This window comes from Antechinus flavipes, chromosome 1, assembly GCF_016432865.1.
Source record: "Antechinus flavipes isolate AdamAnt ecotype Samford, QLD, Australia chromosome 1, AdamAnt_v2, whole genome shotgun sequence".
Taxonomy (NCBI): Eukaryota; Metazoa; Chordata; class Mammalia; order Dasyuromorphia; family Dasyuridae; genus Antechinus; species Antechinus flavipes.
The window spans coordinates 101,968,980-101,985,117 of NC_067398.1; the positions used below are offsets into that span (position 1 = coordinate 101,968,980).

Genomic DNA, 16,138 nt, shown 5'->3' on the forward strand with positions numbered 1-16,138 from the left:
TAATAGCAAGAATGTGTGATAATCAACTTTGAAAGATTTGGTTCTTAGTGATTCAGTGATCCATTTCAATCCCAATAGATTTTGAATAGAAAATATCATCTGCATCCTAGAAAAAGAACTATGGAAATTGGATGTAAATCTATACATGCTATGTTCACTTCTTTTTTAGGTTTTTTCCCCCAGGTTTTTTTACCTTTTGCTCTGATTTTTCTCTCTCAACAGGATTCATAAAGCAATACAAGAAAAGAAAAATAAAATTATTTTTCTTGTATTTTGAAAATAAAAAGCAATTATTTAAAATAAATTTTAAATTAAATTAAATTAAAAATTAAATATTTAAAAATAAATAAATAAATTTGGTCTCACTTTTGTCCCTTCCCCATCCACTAAGAAGGTAAACAAAATTATATCAATTACTCATGTAAGATCATGCAACAATATATTTCCATATATTAAACATAATATGAAAAACTAAAAAGAAAACTCAAAGAAAGGGAGAAATTTTTACTTCAATTTGCAGGCAAAATTCATCAGTTCTTTCTCTTGAAATAGCATGTTTTTTATAGCATGAATACTATGGAATTATCTCAGATCATTTTATTGATTAGAGTAGCCAAGTCTTTCACAGTTGATCACCATTACAAAAGTGCTATTACTATACACAATGACTGAGGTGGTCCTCCTATTACTTTGCTTTAGTTCATGTAAGTCTTGCCATATTTTTTGTCCTGAATGACCCTTCATAATTCATTATAACACAAGAGGGCTCCATCACTATCATATGCCACTACTTGTTCAATTAAATCCCATTAGATCAGCATCCCCAAAATTTCCAATTTTTTTCCAACACAAAAAAAGAACTGATTTAAATATACTTGTATATACTGTAAAATGCTTGATACTGGGAATTCACTTTATTTGCAAAAACCCTAATACTATTCTGCATTTTACATTGCCAGTCTCTCCTAATTCCCAGGCCCTCGGAGAAACCTCTGGCCATTGTCTTTTGCATTATATAAAGCAATTTTACCCAGCTAATCTCCTTCTGAGGTCTTCAGAGGTCTCTGGCCACAGTTTCATTTGAACTGTAATTTAAAAACCAATAGCATGCTCAAAAACAGCCATATGCAAGCTTAAAATCTTTTATTCACATGTTCACATTCTTTTGTGACCTTTTGTTGACTCCCAGGTGTTAACCTGGGAGAGAGACTTCCTCCTCCATGGAGCTTAAGTAGGATCTATGAGATCATACACAGCCAATCAGAGAAGGAGACACTCCTGTTAAAAAGCTACCTCAATATGCTAAAGTTCCTGCCTATGATGCAATCTCTTTTTGCACACAGAAGTTACTTCCAAGGCTCTCAAGCATTTCTGCTTGTTTACTTCCTGGTGGCACTGAATGTGACCTTTTCCTCTGATCCTTACAATTCCCTTCTCTTGTAAAGAGGGGGAACCACTCATCTCATCAAGCTAACTTTAGCATCAGCAATAGTTCGCTTGGTCAATGAAATCACAGAGTATCAAATTCAAGGAGGTAGGATGTAATAGAACAAAGTATGACAGTGAGAGCTAGGCTCAACAATGGCCCAAACCAAACATGTATTATATAGTGTTCAACCCATTCAATAAAGCCTTGTTCAAGTAAGTAGGATGACAAAGAGGTAGGGTGTCAATGAGATAGGATGTCACCATGGTAGATGTCACAAATCTGTAGTTACATTTGGTTACATCAGGGTATCAATGAGATAGGATATCAATGAGGTAGGATGTCACAATTCTATGGTTACAATTGTATACACCTTTTGAAAGAAAAACTCAGAGAAAGGTATACACAAGCAAAATCATGTCCTATAACACTGCCTCAGTAACTTTGGCAGGTGGACGTGTTGGTGTTTTACTCACTAATTTAAAGACATAATCTATAAGTGGAAAACAGGACAAAGTCTTTCCCCAGGCCACTATATGAAGAGTGAGGGGCCATGGGAGAAGCACAGAAGCCCATTGTCCATTTATCAGTCTGTTTGTATCGCACATCACCCAAGGCAGTCCACTACACTGGAGCTGTATCTGCTATCTCTGGTATCATGGTCAAGAGGGACATTGCTGCCATCAGCATGTGGAGATCTGCTGACATCTGGTCAATCCTCTGGGCTATTGATTGGTCTTACTCTTCTTGAGTCCCCAGGACTTGAATGTTTCTGGTTGGGATCCACTCCTCTGTTGTTGGACCTGCATCTAAAATGACAAGAATGTACCCAGGGGCCCAAATCCTGACCCAACCTGGGCCCTTCCAGATGGCATCACTGTGGAGAGAGGGCTCTTGTCCTTGTCAGCCAACCTGTTAGTTAGCTGTGCCTTCTGTATGTGCCAGAAGTGTATTGTTGGGGTTCAATCCAAAGAATTTAAAAATTACATGTATGTATTGCCGCATCTCATGCATATCCCAAAATTCCCTTCTCTTGTATGGATGGGAACATCTTGGGGGTATAAATAGTCTATCCAATGATGGCTTGGCTAGTAGGGTTATAAGGGATGCCAATGGAATGGGCAAAGCCAAATTCAATGCAAAAAGACCTAAAGGCAGAAGATGCATGAGCTAGTCCATTACCTGTCTTAAGTGCATGTGAGTTTCCTACAATAGAAGGATGGCTAATCAAATGTCTGCTTCTCCTGGTTGGAATGAAGCCATAAAGAATTGAGAATGTATAACCATGGTTACATAGATGCTCTGCTTTTTAACATGAGTGATATTCCCTTGCCTTAAAGCATTAAATCTCAAACATGAAGGTTTTGTTCTGGAGGGAGCATAGGAAAGTAAAAAAGAAGGCAAGCTGAACAGCTTTTTGCTATGCTCCTAGCTTCCTCTATAATTATCACAATTTGTAAATGTAATGCTCTAGCAGCCTGATGATAAAAGATAGAATTTGAAAGTCCACTATACTGTCAAAGTTCTTTAAAGAGCTGATAATATATATATTAAAAACTACACATTTATGTGGGCTATGGCAATTCTTTGTACCACATCTACTGAATAAGCAGAATTAAAAATTATATTTACATAATCATGTGGGAAGCTTGGATCTGTGGCCAATAAATTTTTCCACTCTGGGATGGTTTTGTTATGCCACAGTTCTCTTTAACTGTCCTGACTCAGTTTCCCTGTCTCAGTTACCTTAACTGTTCTGTCTCTGACCCAGTAAAACTAAGGATTGTTCGCTCTTGGGTTATAAATTAGCAAGATAAAAGAGTAGCTCTCCTGACTCTTTTATGGATTTACAATATTCCTTTAGAATATTCCAAGACCAACCCATGATATCTTTACTTTGTCTCTGGAATTTTTAGGTTTTATGGCTTCCCCTCCCTGATAAAAAAAACTTTCCCTCCCTTTCTCTTCTTTGTCTCCAAAAATGTATTTAAGAAGTTGTTGTTCCTCCATTCATTGCTGGAGAATGGCATCTGGCAGCTGTATGCTGGACGCTGGATTCTTTGGGTCCTCCAGCCCTGGGACCAATATGGATTCCTTGGTCCCAGTATACTTATCTCTGTCTGACTGGATAATCTGAGACGAGAGTCCTGTCCAGTCAATCTTACTCTCCCATTAATAAAATATTAAAAACTCTCTAATCTCTCTCCTGCCTCAGTTTCTCCGGCATTACAATTTGGAGGTCCCGCCGAGATAATAGAAACTGAGAACTGGATTAGAGATTAGAGACCTCTCGGTCTCCACCTAGGCCTGAGGGGGGGATCAGGACCTGGGTCTGTTCCTTGGGAAAAGGAAGCAGTTCTTCAGTCTCATTCTGGCCTACAGTGGACAACGAAATCGATTCGGCATTTGATTCGGCATTCGGGAGAGTAAGTCTGTCTGGGTACCTTTTGCGGTACCATCTGGTTCTGGTTCTGGTTCTGGTCTGTTCTGTTGCTAGCAACCTGTGGTCTCAGAATAAATGCCGACGGGTTTAAAAATTCTGAGACGGGTATTTTCTGGGACGCTGGAGAATACCCTCTGGGTATGGTATGTTTGCTTAATGTTGTAACTGTGTAGTCTGTCATATATGTTCTATGTTCTGTGTGGTTTGTCTATTATGTTGTTGGTTGGAAAACAACGTTGCAACTGTGCATAGTAAATTGGAGCTCCATGTTTGTTTGTGTGTGTCTGTGTTAAAAGTTAAAATAAGCTTGTAAGAGATTAAGGATTCAGCCTCTGTGTTGCAGGCTTAGAAAATATCAAGAAGTTTGAAAAATCTTTCACTCTCTTCTGTCTCTGGCTGACTGCAGCAGCCTGTGAGAAAAGGGGGAGAAAGGAAGAAATTAAAAAAAAAAAAAAGGGAAATGAAAAAAATAGATTGAAAGGGATTTGAAAGTTTGGAAAGTTAATATACAGCAGGTGCTAACATTTAAAGGAAAGGAGATTATTTAAGTATGTAGTCAGGGGGAAAGAGAAAGTTGGAAATGGGTGGATTTGGGAAGAAACCTGATATTGGGAAACTGATGGGTTAAATCTTGAAAAGGATCCCCATGTAGGAAATTGAGTGGGGAACCTGAGGGAAGTTTTTTCTAGGGGGTCAAGAGTTGGGGAAGGATGGCCATATGGAATCTTCTCCGCCCCTCACCTCCCTGAGTATGTTCCTGCCGTTTTTTTTTCTTATCTGATTACGGCCAGTTCAGCAAACTGATTTTTAAGTACATGCTTATTTTTAAGTTAATTGATTGAATATTTGTTTCTTCATAAAGGTTTTCTTGGTTAAGAGATATGGTCATAAATGTGATCCATACTTTGGTCCGAGTATTTCTAAGAGTTTAATTGCTATGTTAAAAAAACCTTCTTGAATTCTTTTATGTGGAATTGGGTTTTTTGTATAAAGTTTAAATTGATTGTATTGGGTCATCCTGAGGTTATTTAAAGGGCCTCTGAACATAATAGTTTTTTTTTCTTTGTCCTTTTGAAAATGTTTGTTATGGACAATATGCAATTTGGGATGTTTTTCTATGTATTGGGTATGACTTATAAGGATATGATAAATGATTGTTTAAGATTTATCCGAAATTTAATGACATCTGTTATTGGAGTTTTTGGGCTTAGAGTTAGTTAATGCTATTTGGGAGTTTTAAAGCTCCACCCTGTGACAGTTACTGGGACAATTGATTGATAAACTGTTAAAACTCAAAACTGCTTATGTTATATTATAGTTATGTTCTTGAATTTTTCCTTTTTAGGTTTTATGGCTTCCCCTCCCTGATAAAAAAACTTTCCCTCCCTTTCTCTTCTTTGTCTCCAAAAATGTATTTAAGAAGTTGTTGTTCCTCCATTCATTGCTGGAGAATGGCATCTGGCAGCTGTATGCTGGACGCTGGATTCTTTGGGTCCTCCAGCCCTGGGACCAATATGGATTCCTTGGTCCCAGTATACTTATCTCTGTCTGACTGGATAATCTGAGACGAGAGTCCTGTCCAGTCAATCTTACTCTCCCATTAATAAAATATTAAAAACTCTCTAATCTCTCTCCTGCCTCAGTTTCTCCGGAATTACAATTTCACAACACACATCAATTTGTGCATTGGTATAAGAGGTGTATATTTTGTCATATCTTGTTCCAGATAATTGTACTACTCTCTTAATGGCTTTTATTGAAATTCTAGCCACAAGCAGTGGCTAAGGAATCAAATTTTTATCTGATTGTGCTGGGAGGTTCACCCACTTCATCAAACTGTCTCCTTGATGAAGGATTGCTGTGAGTGCTTTTTTTTGGAACAAAATTTGATATTTCCAATATTTTTTGAGTTATTCTTTCAGCCATATTAGATAAAGCCAATTAAATCTCTTTTAGAGCCTCTAGAGCTTCTTCAGTAAGCTGGCATTGTGAGTCTAAAGCATTGTCTCTTCTTAATGGTGGTAACAACATAACTTTTGAAGATGCTTTTCTCACAGGAATAAGGTCAGCAGCCATATGCATTTGACACTGTGGCAAAGCTATTCATTCAAATTCTTTATATTATTATAATAATAAATTATTATATTAATCAGCTAAATTAATGCTGGGCATTAAAAAAATAAATCCCTCCATATTCTCCTTATCTAGAGGAATAGAATTGAAATACTTCTAAATCCTAAGAAATCATTCATTCCCTAGGCAATTGAGGAGATGAAAACCCAAGCTGAAGAGCTTCCATTGTCTGCACCTGTCCATTTACTTTTCTCAAATTAATAAACATTCTCCATTCCCCAAATTTAACAAATCCAGGGAAATCCCAAGGACTTAGAGAAGTTTGTAAATGTCCTTGGTTAAGTTGCTTCTGTCCTATACCTAATGAAGTCTGATTTTTTTCACTTTGTAAGATGTCTCTTCCCCACTGATTAATGGGGGCTCTTTCAACTGTAAAATAAATATAGATTTCTGTCTTATATATAAATTCCCATCTCAAAGAGGTAGCACTAATTTAAACTACTATAGATCTTTTTATGGCAGACATATAGGTGTTTGCAGTAAACTTTAGCCAATTACTAGACAAGCTGGCATCTCTAAAAGCTGTACTATCTACATCTGTGTCTACCAACATTTTCAATGGTCTGCCATTCATATGGATAATGAGCAAAGGACCTTCGGTCCATAATATCCCTAAATTTTGTTGCCTTAAGTAAAAGTTTGAATAACTATCACCGAATTGTACTTCAGGAGTGTCAGTCAATAAATCTGATATTACTTCTCCTAGGTCACAAATCACACACTGTCTATCTATATTAGCAATTGGGACAATAGCTACACATTCCTCAGTTTTCCAAATCATTCTATAAATAGACCCTGTTTTATAAATACTCTCTGAGTATAAGGCAATCAAGCCAACCATGTGTGGAAGTGAAAGATCCACAAAGTGAACAAAGAAGAGTTTTAGGTTCCCAGAGACTAACTTTGCAGTTCTATAAATATAAAACTCTATTCTCTCTGAGATGTCTTACCCTCATAGGATTGCTTAGAAACTAAGTGCACTGCATTTTCAAAGACTTTCTGAGCACAATAGCAATTGAAGCCCTCAAGATGCCATGAATCTCTTTTGCCTCAGGCCATGAAGCCTATTCCCACCTTGTGAAAAGAGGAATAGGGCCTTGGAATTGATTAATGGACAATGCTGATATCATTGACCCTACTATTCTTCCTTCTCCTCCCGCCCAAGAAGGTGGAGTTGAGGGAGGAGAATCAGGAAATGGAAAACTCCCCAAAGGCAAAAGCATTTCAACTTGTTTATCTCCTGATTACACTGAAGGTGACCTTTGTCCTCAGACCTTTACAATACACACTAGGTTTTTTTTTTTGTTTTTGTTTTTTTTGTTTTTTTTGTTTTGTTAAGGCATTCAGAGTTAAGTGATTTGGCCAGGGCTAGAGTTAAGTATCTGAGGTTAAATTTGGATTCAGGTCCTACTGACTTCAGGGCTGGTGTTCCATCCACTGTTCCACCTAGCTGCCTCTAGTGTTTCTTTTGCTTTGCTTTTTTTTTTTTTTTTTTTTTTTTTTTTTATTGGTATAAAGAATTAGTTGTGGTATTGCTAGATCAAAAGGTATGTAATGTTTTGCAATTTTGAGGGGTATAGTTCCAGATTTTTCTCCAGAATAGTTGGATTAAATCATTACTCCACAAAAATTCAGTAATGTATGCATTTTTTTGTTATCCCCTCAGGGTTTTTCATTTTTTTGTATTTAAACCTTTATTTTCCCCAATTATATGTAAGAACCTTTTTAACACTTAAAAAAAAAATTATGATTTCTAAGTTTTTTCCTTCCATTTCTCCCCTCTTTTCTCATTGAGAAGGTAAATAATCTGATATAAGTAATATGTATGCAGTCTTGAAAAACATATCAACATATTAGTACTGTTGTAAAAGATGGGTTGCTTCCATTTCAGAAGTATCCCTTTTGTTCTATGATACAAACTTTCTTAGCTAAGAGTCCAAGGTTCTTGGGTTCAAAGATTGTCTCACTCTGTCTTTTTGCTGGTTCCACTATTCTAGGATTTTTTAGAGGATGCTATTTTATGGCTCTTTGTAGATGAATATGAGAAACTTTTGAATTTTACTATTTACTCTGTTATCTTGTCTCCTAGAAATCCCCTGATTTTATTTTATTATTATTTCAAGTTATTTGGAGGGGAATAGTGAGAGAGTTCACCTGAGTCTTCACATGTACTCTGTCTTCTTCATGCTAAAGCATTATTGATTAAATTCAATATTAAATCTCTACTTAGATCCTAGCTGTGTGGTACTAAGCAAATCAATTAGCTTCTTTAAATCTTACTTTCCTCATCTGGAAAATGGGAATAATCATAGTATATACTTTTCAAGATTGTTGTGAGACTCAAATGTATAAAGTTAATTAATTAGTAAACAGACATTTATTAAGTACTTACTGTTTCTCAAGTACTATGCTAAATGCTAGGGAAGTAAAGAAAAGCAAAAAACAAACAAACAACAACAACAAAAACTTGCCCTGTATAGTATATAGGGCACCTTTTGTTTTCTTCCCCTCTAGCCATAGTTTAGTCCTGTGCTTTTTTTTTTCCCCTATTGATGTATTATGTTTTCAGAGTATCCAATTTTATTGAAAAGTCCCCATACCCTAATACAAGGTAGTAATTTCTTCACTAATTACTGCAACATAAAATACTCAATGAGTTTTAGCCCAACTTGGAAGTCCAAAAGGACTAAACTTACTGGAAAACTAAGTATAAAATTAAGCAAACTATGGGCATAGCTGCATGTTTCTATATTGTACTTCATGTAATTTCTGCACCTACTTTGTTCAGAAGGAATAAATGTGCCATTCAAGCAATTGGTAATCTGTAGAATTGTAAATATGTTTTCTTGGCTTTGACATTTATCTCATTGGTCCTCATTATTGAGGAAATTAGGTCTTCTGAAATAGCTCTGTGGGGAACTATTTATATCCAATAGTGTTTACCAAACATTATGCTTTAAAATTGTGATATTTTATATATAATTCTTTCAGCTTAGGGTAAGTAGCATCTTAGCCTGAAATTTTCCTTTCAAACATCCTATTTATATTTGGAAATGCTTTTTACATGGGAGCAAATACATCTGGCCAAATAATTTTTAGCATAGATAATCATAACAGCTACTTATTTATAAATAAAAGTTCTTGAGAAAACTATAGCTGTCTGTGAACTGGTCTTTCTTTCTTTCTTTTTTTTTTTTTTTAATAAAACATTTTATTTTCAAAACATATGCACAGATGATTTGGCAACATTGACCCTTTCATAGCCTTGTGTTTCAGATTTTCTCCTCCTTCCTCCCACTCCCTTCCCTAGATGACAAGCAATTCAATATGTTAAACATTTTAAAATACATGTTAAATCTAATGTGTAAGCATATTTATACAATTCTCTTGCTACACAAGAGAAATCAGATCAAAAAAAAAAAAAAGAAAGAAAGAAAGAAAGTAAATGAATAAGGAAACAAAATGCAAGTGAACAACAACTAAAAGAATGAAAATGTTATATTGTAATGCACATTCAGGTCCTACAGTCCTTTCTCTGGGTGTAGATGGCTCTCTTCATCAAAGATCATTGGAAGTGGCATCAATCATTGTAAAGGACTGAAACTCTTAAAAGGTGTACTTGAATCCGACAACCAAGCACTTAAAGCTAATTACCTATTGGACAATAACTCTATTAGCATATGTTTGGAATTTTTCTTCTCACAGTTGATGCTAGCTCAATGCTTGGGGTTAAGAATTATAGGTAAGGATTAGGGGCTGGTGTAAGAAAGGAAAGAGAACTTCACTTGTCCTCAGGATGAGGAGGAGAAAAGTGTGAAAATTTGTAGAGATTCTGGACTCTATAATCAAGGAAGGATCTTTGGCAAAACTCGTGGCAGTTTTATCCATCTCCTTCACTTCTTCCCCTAAAGACCAAGGACTTTTGCTTACTCTGACTCTGGTTGATTCTGAGATCTCCAGGGAGCTAACCTGAACTTTACAAATCATCTCGTTGTTGAAAAACAACGTTTTGATGACATCTCTGTGATACCACAACACATCTCTCAGATTGGCTAAGATGATAGGAAAAGACAAAGATGAATTTTGGAGGGGATGTGGGAAAACTAAGTCACTAATACATTATTGGTGGTGTTGTGAACAGATACAACCATTCTGGAGAGCAATTCTGAACTAAGCTCAAAAAAGTTATTAAATTGTGCAAACCCTTTGACCCAGCAGTATTTCTATTGGGCCTATATCCCAAAGAGATCTTAAAGGATGGAAAATGACCCACATGTCCAAAAATGTTTGTGGCAGTTCTTTTCATTGTGGCAAGAAACTGAAAACTTAGTGGATGCCCATCAGTTGGAGAATGGCTAAATAAGTAGTGTTGTATAGATAATTGTATTAATTGTTATATTAATTGTTGTATTAATAATTGTAATAATTAATTGTATTAATTGTTGTATTAATAAGTTAATGTTCTAAATAAGAACGTTGCGTTCATCAGAATTAATCATTGTATAATATTGATGTTGCTATGTACAATGATCTCATTTTACTTAGTATCAGTTCATGTAAGTTTCTCCAGGCCTTCCTAAAAGCATCCTCCTGATCATTTCTTATAAAATAATAATATTCCATAACATTCACATACACTACTTATTTAGCCATTCTCCAACTGATGGGCATCCACTAAGTTTTCAGTTTCTTGCCACAATGAAAAGAACTGCCACAAACATTTTTGGACATGTGGGTCATTTTCCATCCTTTAAGATCTCTTTGGGATATAGGCCCAATAGAAATACTGCTGGGTCAAAGGGTTTGCACAATTTAATAACTTTTTTGAGCTTAGTTCAGAATTGCTCTCCAGAATGGTTGTATCTGTTCACAACACCACCAATAATGTATTAGTGACTTAGTTTTCCCACATCCCCTCCAAAATTCATCTTTGTCTTTTCCTATCATCTTAGCCAATCTGAGAGATGTGTTGTGGTATCACAGAGATGTCTTAATTTGATTTCTCTGATCAATAGTGATTTAGAGCATCTTTTCATACAATTAGAAATAGTTTTAATTTCTACATATGAAAATTGTCTGTTCATATCCTTTGAACATTTATCAATTGTAGAACAGTTTGGATTCTTATAAATTGGAGTCAATTCTATATATATTTTTAAAATGAGGTCTTTATCAGAAAACTTAAATATAAAACTGATTTTCCAATTTATTGTTTCCCTTTTGATCTTGTCTGCATTAGTTTTGCTTGTACAAAAACCTTTTAGCTTAATATAATCAAAATTATCTATGTGGTGTTCAATTATGTGTTCCAGTTCTTCTTTGGATATAGACTCCTTTCTCCACAGAGCTGAGAGGCAAACTATCCTATGTCCCTCTAATTTACTTATATTACTTTTTATGTCTAAATCATGAACCCGTTTAGATCTTATCTTGGTATGTGGTGTTAAATATGGGTTGAGCCCTAATTTCTTCCACACTAGATTCTAATTTTCCCAGCAGTTTTTGTCAAATAGTGAGTTCTTATCCCAAAAGCTGGGGTATTTGAGTTTGTCAAACACTAGATTGCTATAGTTATTGCTTATCTTGTCCTGTGATCTTAACCTATTCCACTCATTGACTACTCTAATTCTTAGCCAGTACCAAATGGTTTTGATGAATACTGCTTTATAATATAGTTTTAGATCTGGCATAGCTAGGTCATCCTCATTAGCATTTTCCATTAATTCCCTTGAAATTCTTGACCTTTTGTTCTTCCAGATGAACTTTGTTACTATTTTTTCCTAGATCTGTAAAATAATTTCCTGGAAGTTTGATTAGTATGGCACTAAATCAGTAGATTAATTTAGGTAGTATTGTCATTTTTATTATATTCACTTGGCCTACCTATGAGCATTTGATATTTTTCCAGCTGATTAGGTCTAACTTTATTTGTGTGGAAAGTGTTTTGTACTTGTATTCCTATAGTTTCTGACTTTCCTTTAGCAGATAGATTCTCAAATATTTTATAATATTGACAGTTATTTTGAATATAATTTCTTTTGCATCTCTTGTTGCTGGACTTTGTTGGTAATATATAAAAATGCTAATGATTTATGTAGATTTATCTTGTAAATGTGAATTGTTTCTAGTAGTTTTTCAGTTGATTCTCTAAGGTTTTCTAAGTATACCATCATATCATCTTCAAAGAGCAATAATTTGGTTTCCTCATGACCTACTCTAATTGCTTTCATCTCTTTCTTCTCTTATTGCCAAAGGTAACATTTCTAATACAATTTTGAATAGTAATGGTGATAATGGCCAATCTTGTTTAACTCCTAATCATATTGAGAATAGTTCTAGTTTCTTGCTATTACATATGATGCTTGCTGATGGTTTTAAATAGATGCTACTGATCATTTTAAGAAAAAATCCATTTAATCCTCTACTCTGTAATGTTTTTAGTAGGAATGGATTTTGGAATTTATGAAATGCTTTTTCTACATCTATTGAAATAATCATATAATTTTTGTTATTTTGGTTATTGATATAGTTAATTATGATATATGATACCAGCCCTGCATTCTTGGTATAATCCTATTTGGTTGTGGTCTATTATTCCGTTATGGCACAGAAATAGAGGAAAAAAAAAAACTTTAGATCAATCTCCCTAATATATATTGATGCAAACATCAATTATTGAAAGTATTTAAAAAATAGGGAAAGAAGGAGTCCTACTATCTTTGTTAGGTATCAATACCTTATCTATGCCATAAAAAATTTTTGGCAGGACTCCTTCTTTCCCTATTTAAAAAAAAAAATTAAAAATAGTTTATATAGTATTGGAAGTAGTTATTCTTTGAATGTTTGGTAGAATTCACATGTAAATCCATCTAGTCCTGGAGATTTTTTCTTAAGGAGTTGATTAATAGATTATCCTAGTTCTTTTTCTAAAATAGGATTATTTAAATAATTTATTTCCTCTTCTGCTAACCTGGGCAATGTATATTTTTGTAGATATTCCTCCATTTCATTTAGATTATCAAATTTATTGGCGTATAATTGGGCAAAATAACTCCTAATTATTGCTCTAATTTCCTCTTCATTTGGTGGAAAGTTCTCCCTTTTCACTTTTGATATTAACAATTTGATTTTCTTCTTTTATTTTTCTAATCAAATCAAATAAAGGTTAATTTATTTTGTTAGTTTTTGTCATAAAACAAACTTTGAGATTTATTTTTTAGCTCAATAGTTTTCTTATTTTCAATTTTTAATCTCCCTTTTTATTTTCAGAATTTCAATTTTGGTATTTGATGGGGGTGTTTTAATTTTTTTCCTACCTTTTATAGTTGTAAGCCTAATTCACTGATCTTCTCTTTCTCTATTTTATGCAAGTAAGTATCTAGATATATAATATTAAGTCTGGGCTAACTTCATAGAGGCCTCAGGATTAACCAGAGTCAGGATAAACAAAAATCCTTTGTCTGTAGAGGAAGAAGTAAAGGAGATGGACTAAAATGCCAGGAGTTTTATCAAGGATTGCTCCTCGATTCTAGAGTCCAGAATTTTCACACCTTTCTCCTCTTTGTCCTGTGGCCAAGTAAAGTCTGGCTTGTTTCATTCCACCCTCTAATCCTTGCTGACGATTATCTGTATATACCAAACACTGAGTAGGCACCAAGGGTGAGAAGTGTTGGAATCTTTACAAACTGCTAACTCATTAGAGTTGATAGATTATTGATCTGATCTTACAAGAAGATGTTTTGGTCCAGAACCTGAAACAAGGTACTAAGTAGAACTAATTGATACAATGCTTGTGTTCACATCTTTACTCATCGGAGTTCACAAGTATGGGAGATTCACAAAGTTAACTGTGTAACTTTGTGAATTCACACCTCCCTTAAAGCCCTTAGGGCCAGAGAGCACTATGGGAGAAAACCCATAACCCCTCTCTCTCGTATCCCACAATTCCTCTCTCTCATATATAAGATACAGACAGAAGCTCTCAGAGAGAATTCAGCCAAATTACATGGAGAAGAGGGTTTTGAGAGGAAGAAGCTATGAGTCAAGAGTTGAGCAGAAGATTGAGAAGGCTCTCTGTGGTGGCTGGGCTTCTGCACAAGTTCTCTTGGAACCGAGCAGAGAGATAGGCCTCTAAGAATCTAGCTATCCAGGCCCAAAGAAAGAGACAAGACTTGGAAGGAGAAATAAACATTTGTATTTTTACCAGTTGGCTGCCCTTTGGGGTAATTATTGATCTGAATTGATACTAAGGTTGCCTCCAGAAAACCTCCCCGAGAAACCTTCTCTCCCCCAGAAAGAACCATTCATCTTATATTATCATTTTAAAGAAGAAAAAGAACACCACAGAAAAGGGTCATTTTTCCAAACATATGCTAATAGAGTCATAGTTAAATAGATAATTAGCCTTATGAGCTGGGTTGTGTGATTCAAGCACACTTTTTAAAAGTTTCAGCCCTTTGCAATATAGCATTTCCCCTTATTACCACTTTGGCTATATCCCACAAATTTTGGTATGTTGTCTAATTATTGTCATTCTCTTGGCTGAAATTATTGATTGTGTCTATGTTTTGCTGTTTCATCCATTCATTCTTTAGGATTAGATTATTTAATTTCCAATTAATTTTTGGTCAATTTTCTTCTGGCTTTCTATTGCATGTGATTTTTATAGTATTATGGTCAGAAAAAAATACATTTATTATTTCTGCCTTTCTGCATTTGGTTTTGAGGGTTTTTTGCCCTAACACATGGTCAATTTTTGTATAAGTTCCATAAACAACTGAGAAAAAAGAAAAGTCCTTTCTGTCTCCAGTCAATTTTCTCCAAAGATCTATCATACCTAAAAGTAGACTTTTCTAACATTTTGCTGCCTCCTTAACTACTTTTTAAATTTATGTTGTGGTTTGATTTATCTAGTTTTAAGAGAGCAAGGCTGAGATCCCCCACTAGTATAGTTTTGCTGTCTCTTACTTCTTGCATCTCTCCTAACTTATTCTTTAGGAATTTCCATTCTATACTATTTGGTGCATATATATTTAGTATTGATATTGCTTCATTATCTGTGGTACTCTTTAGTCAGATATAGTTTTCTTCCTTAATTCTTTTAATTAAACCTATCTTTGCTTTTACCTGATCTGAGATTAGGATTGCTACCCCTGTTTTGTTTTTTTTTTTTTTTTCCCTCACCTTAAGCCTAATAGATTCTGCTCCAGCCCTTTACTTAACTCTATGTGTATTACTCTGCTTTAAATGTGTTTCTTGTAAACAACATGTTGTAAGATTCTGGCTTTTAATGCAGTCTACTATCTAATTCTGTTTTATGGGGGAAATCATCCCATTTACATTCACAATTAACTCTAAGTTATGCTTTTCTCTTTCCTTTCCCTTTTCTTTCCTCCCCAGTATTTTATTTCTGATGACCACCTCCCCCAAACAGTTGTTTCCCTTTAGAGACCCTCCCCCTTTTTAAAACTTTCCCATAATATTTCTGTTTTCCCCATTCCCTCCCACATCCCTGAAATATGAGACAAGTTTCTCAATGAAATTGAGTATGTCTCATATTCTCTCTTATGGTCAAAACTGATGAGAGTAAGATTCACACAATACTCATCCCCTTCCCTTTTCCCTCAATTATTTGTCTCTTCATGAGATGTAGTTTCCCTTATTTTACCTCCTTTTTCCTTTTTTCCCCAGTATGATCCCCTTTACATCTTTAGTTTATTTTTCATATTATTCATAATAAAATCAAATTTTACCTGCATTCTCTAAATATACCCATAACAGAAATATAGTTCTCAAGAGTTCTTTTCTTTTTTATCTTGTTTATGCTTCTCTTGAGTTCTGTGTTTGGAGATCAAATTTTTTGTTCAATTTTGGTCTTTTCATTAAAAATAGGTGAAATTCACCTATATCCTTTAATGTCCATCTTCTTCCTAAAAGATAATATGTATTTTAGCTGGATAGTTTGTTCTTGGCTATAATCTAAGTTCCTTTACCATTTGGAATAGCAGATTCCAGGCCCTTCAATTATTTAAGTTGGAAGCTTCTAGATCCTATCCTAAGCTAATTCTAATTGTGGTTTTTGAGTATTTAAATTGTTTCTTTCTGGCTACTTTCAATGTCTTTTCCTTGGAATGATA

At 34.7% G+C, this 16,138-nt stretch overlaps 1 long non-coding RNA gene across 1 annotated transcript; it reads left to right on the top strand.

The window, feature by feature from the left end:
• The first annotated feature begins 3,133 nt into the window (after nt 1–3,133).
• Nucleotides 3,134–5,489, top strand: LOC127555192 (uncharacterized). The gene is made up of 2 exons (XR_007952179.1): nt 3,134–3,342; nt 5,215–5,489. It is a non-coding gene; the product is annotated as an uncharacterized LOC127555192 (long non-coding RNA).
• Nucleotides 5,490–16,138: the final 10,649 nt, after the last annotated feature.